The sequence below is a fragment of the Oreochromis niloticus genome, linkage group LG1 (assembly GCF_001858045.2).
Source record: "Oreochromis niloticus isolate F11D_XX linkage group LG1, O_niloticus_UMD_NMBU, whole genome shotgun sequence".
Taxonomy (NCBI): Eukaryota; Metazoa; Chordata; class Actinopteri; order Cichliformes; family Cichlidae; genus Oreochromis; species Oreochromis niloticus.
Window position 1 is genome coordinate 14,062,713 of NC_031965.2, and position 18,062 is coordinate 14,080,774.

Sequence of the window (18,062 nt, forward strand, 5' to 3'; positions counted from 1 at the left end):
TTAGCTGTTAATGGTATATAACAAAGTGGAAGCGTTTGCGAGTGACAGCAAATGAGCCACAAAGTGGTTGGCCACGTAAAATCGCAGAGCATAGTCAGCAGATGCTGAGGTGCATAGCGCATCGAAATTGCCAACTTTCTGCAGAGTCAGTTGCTACAGACTTCCAAACCTCATGTGACCTTCATATTAGCTCAAGAACAGTGCATAAAGAGTTTCATGGAATGGGTTTCCATGTTCGAGCAGTTGCATCCAAGCCTTACATCACATTATATCAAAGTGCAATGGAAAGCGTTGGATGCAGTAGTGTAAAGCACGCCGCCACTGGACTTTAGAGCAGTGGAGTGTTCACTGGAGGGACAAATCACACTTCTCCATCTGGCAAGCCAATGGACGAGTCTCGGTTTGGCAGTTGCCAGGAGAACAGTACTTGTCTGAATGCATTGTGTCAAGTGTAAAGTTTGATGGAGGGGGAATTATGGTGTGGGTTTCTCTTTCAGGAGTTGGGGTGGGTCCTTTAGTTCCAGGAGAAAGGGAACTCTTAATGCTTCAGCATACCAAGACATGTTGGACAATTTCATGCTCCAAACTTTATGGGAACATTCTGGGGATGGCCCCTTCCTGTTCCAACATGACTGTGCAACATAGACTTTACACAAAGTAAAGTCCATAAAGACATGGATGAATAAGTTTGGTGTGGAAGAACTTGACTGGCCTGCACAGAGCCCTGATCTCAAACTGATAGAACACCTTTGGGATGAATTAGAGTGGAGGCTGCAAGCCAGGCCTTCTCATCTAACATCAGTGTCTGAAAGAATGGTCAAAAATTCCCTTAAGCTCACTTCTAAACCTTTTGAATTAACCTTTCCAGAAGAGTTGCAGCTGATATAGCCGCAAAGGTTGGGCCAACATCCTATTAAACCCTTTGGATTAAGAATGGGATGCCACTCAAATTTATATGAATGTAAGGGCAGATAAATTAATTTGGGTATACAGTATACAAAAAGGTTTAAAGTTATGCATTATTAACACTAAATGGATATCTGTGTTGAGCACTCTATATATACAGCCTAAACCACTCCCTCCCAAAAATATGGATACGGCAATATTCTACATTGATTCTACAAATGATATAAAATCAACACAGGAGAATGGTCCTGTCCTAATAAAAATCCAATGAACATTTTAGACAATCAAAATAAGGACTAAACAGGAAGAAAGAAGTTTAAGATACACTTGATGTTGGAGACAGTACCTCTGGATCGCACAGGGACGCACCCTAGACCAAGACAAGCCAAAGCCATAGTCAGCAGCTGTATAGTTCCTCTTTTTCTTTTCTCCCTCTGTGTCTTCGTCTGCTGGTCCTCCTTTCTCTTTTAGACTCCTTATCATCTGTTCCTCAGTAATAACACCTTATTTAAAGCTACAGTCCTTTCTAAACCATTCCTGTGCAAGCCCAACATCTAACAACAACTAACAACATCTGCATACACAGACCTCTCCCCCCTCCTCCTCCTCATCACCCACCCACCTGCTATCCCTGCTTTCTCCTCCCTTCAGCTGACCCAACATATCACTATAAAGGACTATTTCTTTCTTGTCCATAGAATATGTGGCTGTTCCAATTTGGCTTTGCTGGCAGCCTCATGACACTAACAAAGAGTGACAGGCCTACACTTCTGTATGCCATCCCTGTTGTCCCTGTGATTCACCCCCATGTGCCTGTATCAGATGGTAGATTCCTGCCTGGGCATGGCCTGTCCCTGACCATAATCTCTTTATTATGTGGTAATATGTGGAAGGAGGCTTCAGCGTCAACGTATTAATGTATTAATCCACCACATGCTGGGAATATGTATGACCGTGATCTAAAAGACATGCTGTGCGGTTATAACATCTCTCATTGATGCAGTCAAATATTTGAAGAACTTTGCAACACTGAAGAAGAGGGGAGAAAATTGAGTCTACTGTTTGAAAAAGCTGAGCTCAATGGTGCCTTTTCTTGCCTTTTTTTCAATAATTTAGTGTCCTCTTTAGGGAAACTTTGTCTTTGTCTGCACTGACTATCAGGGTCATCATCCCCATGTGGGTGTAAAATAAACAGCACGCACTCACAGAAAGAGAGAGTGTAAGCGCACCCCGCCTTGTAATCTGCTGTAATCTGGAGCTCTGACTTTGGAGAAGAGCTGGTGGAGCTGGCAGTCTGATCAAGGAGCTTTCAGCCTCCTGCCATGCCCGGGAGACACACCAGCAATATTTGAACACACATCTAAAGCCACCACGTGTCCCTGCACGCTTCCCCGCAGTGGTCAATATGCAGACAAAGAGAGCACATGGCTCCGAATATTAAATGTACAGAGATTGCTCGTGGGTTGCCTCAGTTATTTACAGCACATTTCCTAAACAGGACTGCTGGGAAGTCCTTAATAGCTTGGCGTCCCTGGGGTTGTTTGTCAGGGGCTGTGGTACTGAGTGATCTATGAAACATCAGTGCAAGATCAGAGACCTTTCAACCACATATTAACTGCTTCGTAACCTGAGCTTCTCAGATAGGACCCTAATGGGTTGCTCTGCCTGAGAAGCTTAACCAAATCACTTTTATCAGTCTCATCTTTTAAGTCACTTAAAACAAGCTTTTACAGACTTGTTTTAATGGAGGGATCATGCTCGGTATTTTTCTCTTGCATTTTCTTAGCTTGATGATTATGAATGTCACTCTGATACCATATAAATGACTACTTCTGTATATATTTTTGTCAAAAGATACACACTGTTTTTGAGACTGACTGGCTAATATAATGTATGATCAACACCAGTGACCTCATAATAGAACTTTAAAATAACACAGTAAGCACTACAGACCTTTCACTAATGTACTTGCTACCTTTAACCTCCTAAGACATGCATGCATTTTTAATTTCTCTTTGCTATTTGGGCTGATTGGGACCTGATGAATGTAAAAACAAAGAATTACCAGATTTTTTTTTTTAACCTGATTTTTGTTTCTGAGAAAAATTATATTCACACATGAGGACTTTCATTTTAAATTTCAATAGAAGTAAGTGGAAATCAGGCCCTTGTAGAGCAAAATTTTGTATTTTGGTCTAGACAACCCAAAATGTGATGTCCACATATGTGGACGCCAAGTCCTAGGAGGTTAAGAATAAACCACTTTGCAGTGACTTCATGTTGTATGTCATAATTCTTCCATGTCCAAAGTCATTTGCAAAGGCAAAAGTGTTGAACATTTATCTGTTTGAAGAACCATCTTGCTCAGTAGACTTTTAAGATCCTTTTACTGAATTTACAAAAAATATTAAAGGTTGCCAAGCTAGTTTAGAATTTATTGGACTTCACTTTTCAATTTCTATGCTTTGAAATTGAATTATTAGTCGCTGATAAGATTTCTAAAGCTAGATTTTTAAACATTTTTATGGAATTGTAGTGTAATTTATCTCAATGTGCTGGTATATAATGTGACTTGCTTCCAGTGTGTATCTTCTCAAATCATTACATTTACTGCTGTTCTCTGTTTCTGTTCCTATTTCGAAAGCTGCACACCTGCTCCATTGTTCAGTCTCCCTCCTCCTCAATCCCTCTGTTCTTTCCCTCCGGCCTGCACAACATTCATGTTATCATAGCTACATGCCCATTTCTATAAGGCTGCGGGACTTGGCCGTAATGGCAAACAGAGATGAGGCAGAGCATCTGTCAATACAGGCGTAGCCTTATTTATAGCACTCACTACGTCACAATGGGTCAGATGAGCCAGAGAAAATATCAACAATATAACAGCAGGTTAAATGTTCAAGGGATTATTTCCTGGCTCTGTACTTGCTGTTTGTTCAGTATTAACAGACACCAGTGGAAAGCTCCTGTGCTGCCCCTTAGTGGTACTGCATGAACACTACATAGAGTGAGAGCCAATGTTGTGTATTTGTAATTATGGTGAGTTTATTACTGGGGTGTGTTGTACAAACATTCACTTCATGTAGAATTGTTATAAAGGCATAAAAAAGCTATATGTCATCAAAGGATTTCTATACCAGACAGCAAGTACGCTTTGTTTCTTAATGTTGGCAATTATCACATGGCAGTCTACACGCTGCCTCAGTAAATATATAAGTAAATACATGTTTTGTATTTTTTCTACCAAACACCTGACATACTTCAAATGTTATCTGCATGTTTTTATGATGACCTTTATGAATAAAGATGGTCATTTTATAATATCACAAGTATTGGCTGAGTCCTTTGTGCAGACTGGAGATAGGTGAACCTGTGTAAGAGACAGCAACTAGGAAAGGAAAGTGGTCTTTTTAACTGATGTTAGTTATTTAGAATAATTTGTAGTCAGTGACTCTGTTTCTAGACTCTCTGAACTCCTCTTACAAATTGTGTCATCTGACTGCTCTGACTGTTTTTTTGTTGTTGTTTTTTTTACTGATGCTGTTTAGTATCCTAGTTTAATATTCCTGTCTTAATGCTGTCTGTTATTTCATCTTCCATCACTGTGTCTAGTGATCCATGATACCTTAATGCATCCCTAACCAGACTAGGGACAAAAACATTCGTTATAACTGCAAAATATTGTAAAGCTTCACTTACAGGTAGTTTTATCTTATGAGAAATTACCTGATGTGACATATATAGAGAATTATCAAGAGAAAATTTTACATAGATCATTTGTTGTTTTGGCAAAGCAACTGCTTAACTTGAGAAAAGTTCTTATAAATGTTTAATAAAGTACCTGCACATTACCAAGTGGGAGACACACACTGTTAGCAACGTGTGTCATCAGGTACAAAGTCACATTTCTCTAAAAAGTGATCAAATTCTGGAGATTCCTCAAGTAATAAGAAAATAATAAACACTTATGTTGGTGTATATCTGCTGGATGAGTAACAGGATGACTTTTCCCCAAAGAATTAAAGTTAACTGTTAATGTAAAGGTAGATTTATATACTATAATGGTGTACTCATACTATCTGCTTTATACAGTAACCATAGTTAAGTGTGTTTTTGTTTCTCTCCAAAAATACCAGAGATCACCTCTGTATAGGCCAGCGGCAGGAGGGTGGGAATAAATGCCACTATCATACTGTAAGAACTGTGACCGTATGTGTGTGTGATTTCATATTGTTCTCTGTGTGCTTGTCAGACACACTGCTGCCAACATTTCTGTGTGTGTGTGTGTGTGTGTGCGCGTGTGTGTGTGTGTGTGTGTGTGTTTGTGAGCGCTTCAGCCATGTTAGTGGAATGGCACAAGACAAGCCATCGCCCATGTTATTTTTAACTGTGTGTCTCCATGGAAACCGGCACATTTGCAAGGAGTGGGTGATCTCCTGCTGTGCACGTGCCGAGGAAGACTCCTACCCTGGTCACAGTGTGAATGGGCATGTGTCTGTGTGCATGCATGCGCAAGTGTGTGTGTCTGTCTGAGTCTGTTTTCAACTGGTCTTTATTCCAATCACACTAATGGGCTATGTTTGACTTTTTTTTCTTTTTAGTGTTCTGTCTGTCTGTAATTCTAATGACATGCCAAGTCTAAGAGTGTGACAGAAGAAGAGACCAAAGAGAGACAGGCAGATACTGAGGGGGAGAGGAGAGGGCTTCTGAGGTGACTGAAGAAACACCAACATGCTGTAGAAGATGACAGGTGGGATTCTGCTGCAGCTATGTTAACCTGAAATAACCAAATCTAAGGAAGTGGGTTCACCAGTTACAAAGGTATGGCAGTGGTCGTACTGGGAAATGTTGAAAAAAATCTCCCCAAAAGACACAAGAAAACAAAAACAAAAAAACCCCCTTAACAACTGGACTTCTTTTTGTCCTACACACCGTCATCAGCACTGACTCTCCATTCCTTATAATCAGTGAATAACAGTGACTAAGACATTCCTGTGCTATTGGGCTGTAGAGGAGCTTTATGTTAGATGAAGACATTCATTTATGGCTTTAGAAATGATCCAACAGTTATCAGCTGAGTGAATTTAGTTGTTTCTATGGAAACAACTTAAAGATTAAAGCTGCAAAGAGTGAGAGCTGTGCCAGAGTGATTCCCATAATGCCTTGTGCCTGGGGATCTCAAGGAAAGGAAAAGAGAAAGGGAAGGAAGAGAGTGACTCACTTTTAGAGCTAACGGTGCTGTAAGTGAAAGTACTATGTAAATATTACAAGTCCAACCTTGTAACCTCGTAACATCGCTCTTAGTCCAGTTTTATGGAAAAATGACAAGAGTTCCTATTTATACTAATTCATTGCTACCCAGTTAAACTGATAAGCTCTGAGATATTCCACCTGGAGTGCTATTAGAGATCACTTTTCCAGTGTTTTGTTATCGTTTTCCTAATGTTTTAAAATGTCTGTCAAACACAAAGAGACTTGTGTTTCATTGTACACTTTGTTACTGCTTATAGCCCCTTTAATCATACAAGATTTAAAAATTGTTGGTTTCAAGCTCTCATTATTCTGCCACTCTCCGATGTTGCCAGCAAATCTGGCAACATATAAAAGAATATGTGTGTCCATGGACCTTTTTTTTACCTGCACATAGAGTCTGAACATGAGGCATTTTATACATTTCAGCATCAACACTAACTGATAAAAAATCACAATGAAATACAAAATACAGCTTATTTAATTAACTTGTCAGAGTTGCAGTCTATAAAATAATATTAATACTTATAAGAACAGAGAAAACACTAACTTTTACTGAAGTGTAATTGTTGGTACTAGCTGTAAAAATCTTACTTCTGAGTTCATTAACTACCTCCAGCTTCACAGGGTTACCCAGCAGGCTTCAAGTCATGAAAGTAGACAAGGAAACAGACACCGACAAAGAACACAAACTTTAAATACAAAGGCAGTAATGAGGGAAAAGGAGACACCTGAAGTAGAGACATCACGGGTGCTACAGACAGTCGGACTCAATCAAGAGACAGAAAGTACAAAGTAGATACCAGACACTAGAGCCAGTGACTAACAAAGTAAAACGGGAAGCGACTGACAATCAAATCTGAAACACTGCAGACGGGTGAACTTAACAGCAGGAAAACAGGAGAAGAAAAAAGGAAGAATCCATTAAATTCAACAGAAAACTAAAGTAATTAACACTAATACCAGATAGGAACTAATGAACATACCGTTGAATACATGTGAAACCAAGAACCATAGGGATTTATTGAATAAACAGAAATCACACTTTAACTACTAAAAAACTAAAAAACCAAACATAAACAAGAATACTAACCTTAAACACAGAACCCCGAGATTCTTATAAAAACAAACACAAATCAAGAGATAGATGAACAAGGATACTAAAATCTAATATTCACGGAAACTGGAGCTTTAAAAGATATAAGATACAAAAAGGACATGCATGGAAACCAAATTCGAAATGATAAAAACATCATGCCTGGATTATGACGTCTTTCATGTTTAGTGTTATTCTAAAGTTTTAGGTACCCTTCACTTAACTGCTAGATGTCATTTTTTGTTCTGTGTCCTAATTGTTGAAATTGTAAAACTAAATTACCTTTTAAACTAACAGGGTAATCCATTATGTGTATATGTAAACGTACATTTTAAACAGTAACAATCAATAATAATCACAAATTTTTACAACATTTTTTATGGAGAGTTATGTGTCAACACTTAGATATATTATAATAGACTTAGCCATTCAGTCTTATAATGTTTGACTTTTTTATAGGTAGTATATCATTTTATAACTTTAAAAATCGATTAAAGTAAGATTTTTTGCTTAAAATTGGATCAAAATAATAATGCTTGAATCTTTCTTTAAATTTAAGCCTCTTATTTGTATTAAAGCAGTATTTGATCATATTGGTAGGTAATTTACTTTATTACTCTATTTTATTGCTGGAATATTTTTGCAGGAATTTTTGAAAACAATATAGTTACATAAATTGTCATTATATTGACAGAAATGTTAGTTACTCTGAAATTGAGAAACCCCCCCATACAATGATACATTTTTGTCAGCATCAAAGACCAAGGCCTCGAGGATAAGTAAATAAATGTTTTCAACAACCTAAAAAAAGAAGTCCAATTGCCTTTAGCTCGAGTGCTTAAGGCTACCATGACCGAATGAAAACCTACACAGATATATCAGTTTATGGCAGAAAATTATTAAAGTGTTATTGTGTTGCGGGATTTGGGGCTTCCCTCGGCTATTTAAAGGGCCACTACAACCAAATTACTAACCCAATTTATGGAGTTTTTCGGAAAATTATTATTATAGTGTGATGGTCTATGAAATAGACCATTACACTGTCTCTAACCATGTCAAATATACTCTTATATAAAAGAAGAACACACACACACACACACACACACACACACACACACACACACACACACACACACAAACTTTAATAATATCACTGTCTGTAATTAGAGTGTTTTCCTCACTCTCTGTCTCTTTCTATTACTACATCTATTTGATTCTTCTTTTGGATTTAATGTATGTGCCTCCTCCCCATGTCCTCCTCTCCCTCTCTTACCCTCTCTCTCCCTTCCCCCTCCCCCTGGGTGATGCCAGTGCTGTTGTCAGGCTGGAGCTAAAAGCAGCCAATCGTGTGGCTCTGCGTTGAGGAGCTCTGGGGTGATGTTAGGCAGTTTCATACGATGAGCTTTGCCAAATGTAGGTCATGCTTCTCTCTTTCTCTGTCTCTCTCTCTCCCTCTCTCTTACCTTTCCACGCACATAAACCTCTTCACCCCTTCACACATGAACACATACACGACGAACACATACACAGGAAATAGATAAATGTGTATTTTCATCCCATAAGTACACACGCACACAGCGCCAGCGACACACAAAGGTGTTCATACTCGTACATTCACTAATGCAAACATGCAGAATTCATCCCAACACTCGTGGGTTTTCACTGGAGGCAGGGTGACGCTGTGCTCGGTGGTAATGCTCTTGGTTGTCTGTTAACAACTGGTGGGTCTCTTCCCTACAGGATGAACACTTCATAAGATGCCGAGATCCATCTAAACCAAAATTTGTGCACTGATAATAAAAACCAAACGATTAAACTTACATTATCCTGAACTCTTGCTGAACTGCTTCTGTCTGTATAACACAAGCAGGATTTTAAAGTCAAGCAGTAGGAGTCAGCAGATTATACCAGGCACTAATCAGAGCCCTAAACTGAGCAGTCTGAATGGATTTAGGAAATAATGCAATAGCTGTGTGTCATATTAAAGAAATCAAATTGTTTAAATCCTGGAAGAGTGATGTGCATTGCTGTTGCATCTCCACAGTGCAACATCACCCACCTAAACAACAAAAAACAAAACCTTTTAAAAGAATGAATGTGTAATATAAAGTAGTCATGAATAGATCGACCAACTTGAAGTTGCATGCCTTGCATTGCCTGTCCAGACTCGTGTTTGTTGTTTAGACTAATAATAACATGGCCGCATCTCCCATTCGTTTCCTGAGTTAAGCTGCTGCAAAATGGCAAGAAATGTGTTTCTGCAGCACAATTTTATGTTCTTGACCTTTTGCACTAAAATCTCATCATTTATCATTGTCATTATTTCATCCAACTTAGCAAAAATGTGTGTGAATTCTTGCAATAACTGACACATGAATTTTTAGAGTGATGGCCAAAAGTTAATTTCGTGAGGTAATGGCGACCTTTGAACAACAGGTGTGCTTGAGATATGGCATTTACAAGCATGCACAGTGACCTTCATCACTGACCTTTGACTTTCAAGATCTGATTAGTCTATCGTTTCAACTGAAAGTCTGAGCTATATTTGAAAGAATTTCCCTCAAGAAATAGGTAGATGGACACAAATACGTACGGATGTGCATTAGTCATACAGATGGAGGGACATATAAGCCAAAAATGAATGAATACTGACATGTGCAAATCACATATCACATATCAATAGGTATTATTAAAATGTTTGTAGCATCTGCTAATGAATGAATAAGTTTATGCACAGACTGTCAGAGCAAGCGGTTCATGACCCTGGGATTGGATTTCTTTCAAGGTTCAGAAGATGAATCTGATGGACTGTGTAATGATTAAGAAGACGTTAAAGAAAAAAACATGAGGAAGAGAAGAAAAAAGCTGTGCTACAAAGAAGTGTATTCATATTTTTGACTTTTTTTTCACATCTCAGCAGAGAATTTGATTTACAAGTCGTCAGTTATTGAATGAAGAGATATGTCTAGAGGGGAAGTTACTCATCTGACATGAGACAAAGAGCCACAGCAAGACAGCGCTGCTGAATAAGGTAGCAAAGAGGTGGTGCTGGTGGTGGTAGGTGGAGGGAGCTGGTGAAATTTTAACAATCAGCCTCATTTACTTTGCTTTTAAAAATCTGAAACTAAATCATATGAGCCAGCTATAGAAATGTCCTGACTGCTTACTTTCCATCACAGACCCCCCCCCCCGAAAAGAAAAAAAAAAACTATATAATTCCATCCCACCTTGAATTATTTGTGTCAACTGATACTTCCCACTATTTTTTTCCAGACTATATTCACATGTGAATTGACATTTGGCTCCCTTTCATGGCTCAAGGGGTGAACCTTTTCTTTTAAGCTGCTTTGTTGTAGAATATGAATTAGCATTACACCACGAGCGGCTGACAAATATACAGCATCTCTGACACACACACACTTGCACACACACACACACACATACACACAAAGCTCCTCCTCAGAGAACGAATCATTTCTACTTCCCTGGGTTGCCACTGCTAGGTTGACCTATTTTTGTCCAGACCTCGCTCTCTTTCTCCCTTTCTCTCTCTCTCTCCTGTTCACTCACTCCAGCCCCATAATTCACCCTGCTTAATAATTCACTACAGCTTCATAAGCCTCTACTCAACTAAACAACAGACTCAGGAAAAAAAAAAAAGAAGCAGTTTTCACGGATGTGTTTTGGAAAGCCACATAAATAGAATAACGTGTGTAGTATAGGAACTATTGTATTAAAGGAAGTATAAATAGTTTGGAAAGGGATTGCAAAAGATGTAAGTAACTTGTCGCTGTGAGAAGGTAACTTGGCAGGTAATTTGCATTCATCACGTGACGTTCATCACTTTCTGCAGGGTAACAGAACGAGCCATGAATATTGGAAAACACAAAGATAATTGTGGTGCTTGTGGAGAGCTGTGTGTAAAATTGCAGATTATTTGCAAGTCTGTGCACAGAATCGCTCCGCCTGTTGCGATTGGATGACCGGATTGGGCAAGAACCAATAAGGGCACCGGGAGTAAGAGAGCAGGCACACAGAGAGTACTCTCGCTGATGCTGGGCACACCCTGTAGCCCTCTGTCTGTGTGTGTGTGTGTGTGCACGTCCCTGCCAGTGCCTATAAAATTAATGTGTATACAAAGTTTATGATTATTTATATATTTAGTGCACAAAGGAATGATTTTTTTTTTAAATTCTTGCCTCCATTATTTTACATCTACCCTGCCCCCTTTTTAAATCTGCTCCCGGGAGCCGATGGAGAACAAAGACAACAACAATAATACATTCCGCACCCATATTGTCATTGCATTATAAATAACTGCTGCACCTCTGCAGCTTTTCTATAAGCCTGTGTACCTGTGTGCATTTTTAAATTTGATGCACTTATTTCTTCAGTTAATTGCTCTAATTCTGTTGGCTTTAGCCTGCCAGATTATTTTGCCTTCCAGGGTCATTTTGTAAATGTACACTTATTTGTTACCTTGATGCGAGTTAGTTGAGAATAATGATAGCGCCAGGAGCCGCATAGCTCAACTTTTCTCTGTAAACAGTGGGAAACAAATAGCCTGGCTCTGTGCAAAAGTAACAAAATCTACTTGCCAGCACAATCTCACCAGCAAGCTGACTAATTAATAACCGGTTCGATCTGTACCAAATGAATTTGTGGTTTTAAATTTTTTCACACTGAGAGCATAAAAATAAAATCATATACCCACACATCATGGCAAAGGTGACATGAGGACGTTTTTTATGCTAATGTAATTTACTTGTGAAGGATTTTTGTTTGTACTATCCTTTCAGTGTCTGGTGTCTGTGACCAATATGTGTACTTTTTGTCAACAGGACCTAAATACATCGTGGAAATGCATCACTATGTACAGAACAATGCTTAAAATATTCATAAATGAATCAAAAATTAATATAAGTTGGCATAATTAAATTAAAGTTTTATGTGATTACAGCAGTTCGTTGAGGAGGCAGACTGCATTACATCTATGTAGATATATTTCCTAGAGCAACTGTTGTTGTACTGGATAAAAACTTTCCTCAGCTGATTACATCTCGGCAGCCACATGAAGTCCACCAGGCAGATATGTTAAAGATCCTGCTTCCTGCTGACACGAGGCTACCTGTTTTACCCTGCTTCAAACCAACTAGCTGCAAGGTTATAGTTTTGATGTTTAGTAAATAAAATCTGCAGCTTTTATACCTATCATTTATAGGTATATAAATGATTTATAGCTATTATTCACTAGACTGGTACATCTACATAAATAAGAAAATCCTCTCTTTACTTCCATGTCATATTTCCACCAATGAGAGTGCAAGAAGAGCAGGGTGTCGGCTGCATGAGTGTGTACGATGCCGTAGTCTGATCGATGTGACAGTGAGAGTGAGTCTCCTGGAAGAAGCTTGGCCTTATTGCTCTTCTCTTCCACGCTGTCCCTTCACACACATGACATACTCTCTCTTTCACTGTCACACACACACACACATATACAACATTGTACAATGATTACAGATTTCTTTCCTTCTCCCTCCATCTGTCGTCTTTTTTCCCCATTATTCCATCACAGTTGAATCTTGGAAGCTAGCTTTAGTCATCACAGGCTCACAGCTCTATGTTCTCCGCTGGCATACTGGTCACTATCAGCCATTCAGCATCTAAACTATCACAACTTTTACTTCAAATTCAAACAGGAGGAACACTCCATGTAGAAATGCAGAAGTTATTACAGTATTGATATTATAAGTCCAGTTTCTGAAGCTGTGAGCTGTCAGGGAATGGCACTAGCTCTGGTTTTATAAAAATATGTCATCATGTAATGACAGACATTGTTCTTCATCCACACATTGATCACTAAGCAAGCAAAAACAAAAATGATTAACAGATTAAGAAATCTCTATAGAAACCTTTTAATACATTTTTGTGCACTTCAGGGCTGATCCAGGGCTTACAGAGAACAACTAGCGTTCATGTTAAAAAACACAAAGCACCTGATGACCTCAAAATCGCAGATTAAATCACTGGTTACATGATTATTTGCACCGTAAGGATGTATTTATTGAATAAGCATTCACATGAAATTTGAGTTTGTCCACCTAATGAATGGAAATCAAATCATTCGGCAATCTTACAACTCTGCTTTAGTCTTTATTAACAGCTGAGTGAAATATCAGCCTCTTTATTTGTGGAAGGCCCGGCTCAGCCATATGCATTAGTGGAAGACTGTGTGTCTGATGTTTGCTGCTGTGCAGGTAGTGTCTTTTGGGGATTTTTCCTTTGAAAACAGCTGCTTGCAGCAGCCAAACAGACACTGATAGCTTAACAATCAGGTTAAATTCACAATACAGACGACCCGTGGTATTAGCTGGAATACCTGAGACCGCCTCTAAAAATGCTAAATACACCGAATATATCTCATACTATCATCCTAATGAAAATAATTAGCAAATATTTTAGATGGTCTATGAAAAAATCAGTGAATAAGCAAATTTTTCACGAATAGGGAAATCTGCGACTGTATAGCTCTGTAAAGCCATGAGAAGCTGAAGATTAAGGTGAAAATTATGTTGCCATTTGATTCATAATTATTATGAAAAAAATAAAAAATGGAAAATTTGATTGGAGCAATGTCTAGAATAAATGTCGGCCAGCACAAGTAAACTACAGAACAGTACCAGAAATAACAGGAGCTACTGTCTGGCTTTTGTTGTTCAGCACTTTGCTCTGCCTGGTGTGTTTTTAAAGTGCTATACAAATGAACGATGATGATGATGTTAACTCTGTGGATTTTTCAGCTGACTTCTTATGAGAGATCTGTCTTGGAGATTTCCTCTTTCATCTAGGTAAAGGTGAAATGCATCTGGTGATCTTGCAGGATTTTAAAATAATATGAAAATAATTAAATACGAAATCTCAAAAACAGTCATTTTGACTCTGTGACCACTGACCACAGTGACTGTTTCTTCCAGGTAAAGCGTTTCTGGAAGACCCAGAAAAAGATCAGCATAACTCCAAAACTAAAGTTTTCACAAGACCCTGCACAATCCTGTGAAAGACGAAGCAAACTGCCAGAATTAGAAAACAATGCTCACAGGAACTGAAAAAAATAAAATAAAATAAAATAAAAATACCAGCGTTACATGCCAGAGTCTACAGATCTCAGTTAGCTCAAATTCATGACAGTACAATAAGAAAACAACTGTACAACGCATGGCTTGTTTTGCAGACACAGGACTTGGGCACCATGTAGTCACTGATTCGCTCATGAACTCCCCTGTATACCAACATATTCTAGACTCAAGTGTGAAACCATCTGCTTATGTACAGAATTGCTGAAAAAGAAAGCAATTAAAATTTTGCAAAAACCAAGTCTAGACCTTATCCTGATTGAAATGCTGTGGACCTCAGGAGAGCTGTGCAGACAAACAGAAGCCCTCAGACCTCGATAAACTGAAGCAATGTTGCAAAGAAGAGTGGACCAATAATGCGAGAGACAGATAAAGCCATACAGAACATACAGTACAAGTTATTGCTGTTAAAAGGGGGTATTGAATCATGGCCTGTAGAGTTCTGTGAAAATTGTTTGCATGACTGTATTTTATTTCTTTCCTATGAATGAGATACTACTACAGTGAAGTCTTTGTAATTACATTTGAGCTTTCTTTCATCACTTGTTGTGACAGAGAATCATTGTTTGCAGTGGAGATCCTGGTGTTAGCAATGCAAACAACAATGGATGTCTCGTGGTGTCCATGCAGTATCTCTGCAGTTGCTCTAGGCCTGATGCTAATTTCTAGTCTTAAGGAGGTGTATGTGAAGTCAGAACACACATCACGACTGATGAAGTGATCACATACACAGTCATGTGTGCCTGTTAATAAAGATTAAGGTATACAGAAAGTTATTAGAAGCATAAGCTTAGCAGATGTGTTCTGCAAGTTACTGGACCAACAGGCTTTTTAGCAAATATATCTCTCTGGCTATTAAAAACAAGTGAAGCAGAAAAAAAGAGCAAGCGCAATAATATAATGACAAATTCAGTAAAAAGTACATAATCCCTAAAAAATATATAATAATTTTTTAGTAATAATTTCAATGTACTAAACATTAATACCTCATCTGTGCCAGATCTTACTTGGCAAGATTTCAAAAGGTTTTGCTGTTTTATGTGGAGAACACAACTTTTCTGAGCTAAAAAGAAAACAAATAAAGCAGTTTGAGCCTGGGAAGAGATGGCAGCGGATTGAGGAGATACTCACACAGATTTTAACCCCCCACTGGGGGATTTTGCTTGCATTTAATCCCCTCAGAGTTTAAGCAGACTGTGGTGGAGCTCTTATTTAAAATGCTAGTATGTTTTTTTAGTATGCTGTCACTAAATTTAAGATTTTCATTTTCTAATGAGTATGCTGGCTTTACCGAAAACTTCTGCCAATTTACGCTGTCTGCAGGTCCCAACTCTCAAAATAAACTGAATGTGTCTCTGTGGCTCTTACTGTTCGTGCTTGAAACAGCCCATCTCAGCCAAGGCTCACCAAAGCTCCTCACAGAATTCTCAAACTGTCGGGGTGTTACGATGAGGAAAAAGCAGCACATGCTTGACTCAGACATACACCACATAGACGAGCTCACAAAAACAAAACAGTTTCTTTCTGCTTAGGAACAATCCAAATTATCACCCAAATTTTTTGCCTTAACTTTTCAACTTAGTTTTCAGTTTACTCCAACAACTTTAAGGACTTCTGAGCAAAATCAGTCTGCTGAGGAACATACAACTAAAAGCTTTGCACAGCTACTAAACAGACCCAGTGGTGAAACTGCTTTATAAATAAGTATTTCCCAGGTTAGGTTTATATGTCAATATCCACGGTGATTCATATAAATAAAAAAGAAAGCACACGGGCATCACAGGGCAGGCATCTCTTATTTCATCAGTTAGTTTGTGCTGTGTATTTATAGTGAAATACCCTCTTTATCTGCTGTCTGCTTGAAATGTTTTGATAAAACAGTTGAGGCTATAAAGCTGCTTAAATGCGTAAATTTACAAATCAACAGATTCACAGTCTGAGATTTAGTTTGCCCAAACATTGGTCTGACACTGTATAAGGCTTTTATGCTGAAATTTGGATCAGTGGCATGTTAGGCGCCAGTCATGTAGGACTAGAGACCAGTCAGCGACCATCAAGAAACAACAGGTTGCTAGGGAAATCTTTGTATTCTGTAACTTTGTGTAAAAAGGTACATGGTGCGGTACTGCAAACCTTCTTGCGATTGCTTTGGTTAATAGTAAATTTCTACGGTTGCCAACAGTTTGAAAGGAAGATGTTGACTTGTCTGCAAACACTTCCAAATGACTTGGTTAGCTGTAGTGAAACAGTGAAAAGTGCTACAGAAATCACAAATGGAGACTGAGACCTTCAAAGCACACGGTGTGCCTTTTGAAATATGTTGGCTGCAGTGGAAAATAAGGCACAATCTTTATTTTGAAGGTGAGCGCTCTGTGTTTCCAGTTCAAGTTTCACTATCGCTTGGAGAGTAAATGGTGAGTTTTTGCAGAAAAGTCAGCAACTTTAATGCAAACTGATAAGAATGGAAACCAAGGCAAAGAAGGTCTGTGATTGATTTTACCTGGTGACGGCCAGCAAGCTGCTACAAGCAGCAAGTGAGAGATCATGTCAATGTTGGACTCAAGAGTGAGCATATTGGTGTGTAAACACAGACCTGTGAGAGAGAAACTCCTAAATAATTTTCTGTCCATAATCTGATGGAATACATCTATCAGCCCCATAAGACGGGCGAGGTTTCTAAAACAAACACAAATGACATCATTTAAAAAATCATTATTATAGAATGTTAGAATTATATATTAAATTAGGTACCATTTGTTGCACAGGAATTAAACATAGTGCTTAATGTGCTGACATGTATAAATTAGAATTTGTGTTCCTTTGTTCTAAGAGTTTAAATAAGAAAATATATGAAAAAAACCAATTTGACTGCTATTTCTCCAAATTAAAAATCTAGACTTCCCACAATAGACTTTCATGGAGCTTCATGCTTCTGCTACAGCAGGACAAGAGATAACAGTTTTAGTCGTATCCAATCTATCTCTTTACCATGGGGTTAAGAGAGGTATTTACTGTCTAAATCTGTTTAACGGCTTTGAAACTATAGCCTTGTTATACATTACTGCAGCTTTAAGAACCAGGACTTCACCGTGTCTTTATTTTTGCTTATACCCCAGAGTTTCTAAGTTGTAGGGTATATTTAGAGGGTAACTGATGGCATATACCTCTTGCATTTAGAGTCAACCTTTTGAATGTACGGTTGGGATGGATAGCAGGTATACAAAGGGCAGACAGGTTCACATATAAAGTCCCATCAAAGGTTATTTTTAAACAACAGAAGCTCCTTGGAGGAAAACATCACAATGCATTTGTTTGTGTTTAAGAACTGTGATTGCTGAAACCTAATCATAAAAAAATCTGATAATGGTGAAGTCACTGCACGTAGATATTGTAGTGCAAAACTGGATATTTTGTTAGGAAGAATACTCGGTCATATTTGGTAATAACCTGCTTCTGTGCACTTTAAATTAACAGCATTTCTTTATCAAATGGAAAATGACCACTAATCATGTGATGTTAACCACTCCTAGCTGCTCACCGTATACATATTTTTCCCCAGTAATCGGTGGTTGTGCCTCAGTCAATATGGCAAACAAATTTTGAGGAATCTAAATGCGATGAGGAACCTTAATATGACCTTTCGCGTGTTTTAAAAGAAGCTATGACCTATAATAGAT

At 38.4% G+C, this 18,062-nt stretch overlaps 1 protein-coding gene across 4 annotated transcripts in view; it reads right to left on the reverse strand.

Moving 5' to 3' along the window:
* The window catches only part of nhsb (Nance-Horan syndrome b (congenital cataracts and dental anomalies)), a 56,120-nt gene that overhangs the window by 20,328 nt on the left and 17,730 nt on the right, over positions 1-18,062 (reverse strand). The gene's annotated exons all lie outside the window — the stretch shown is intronic.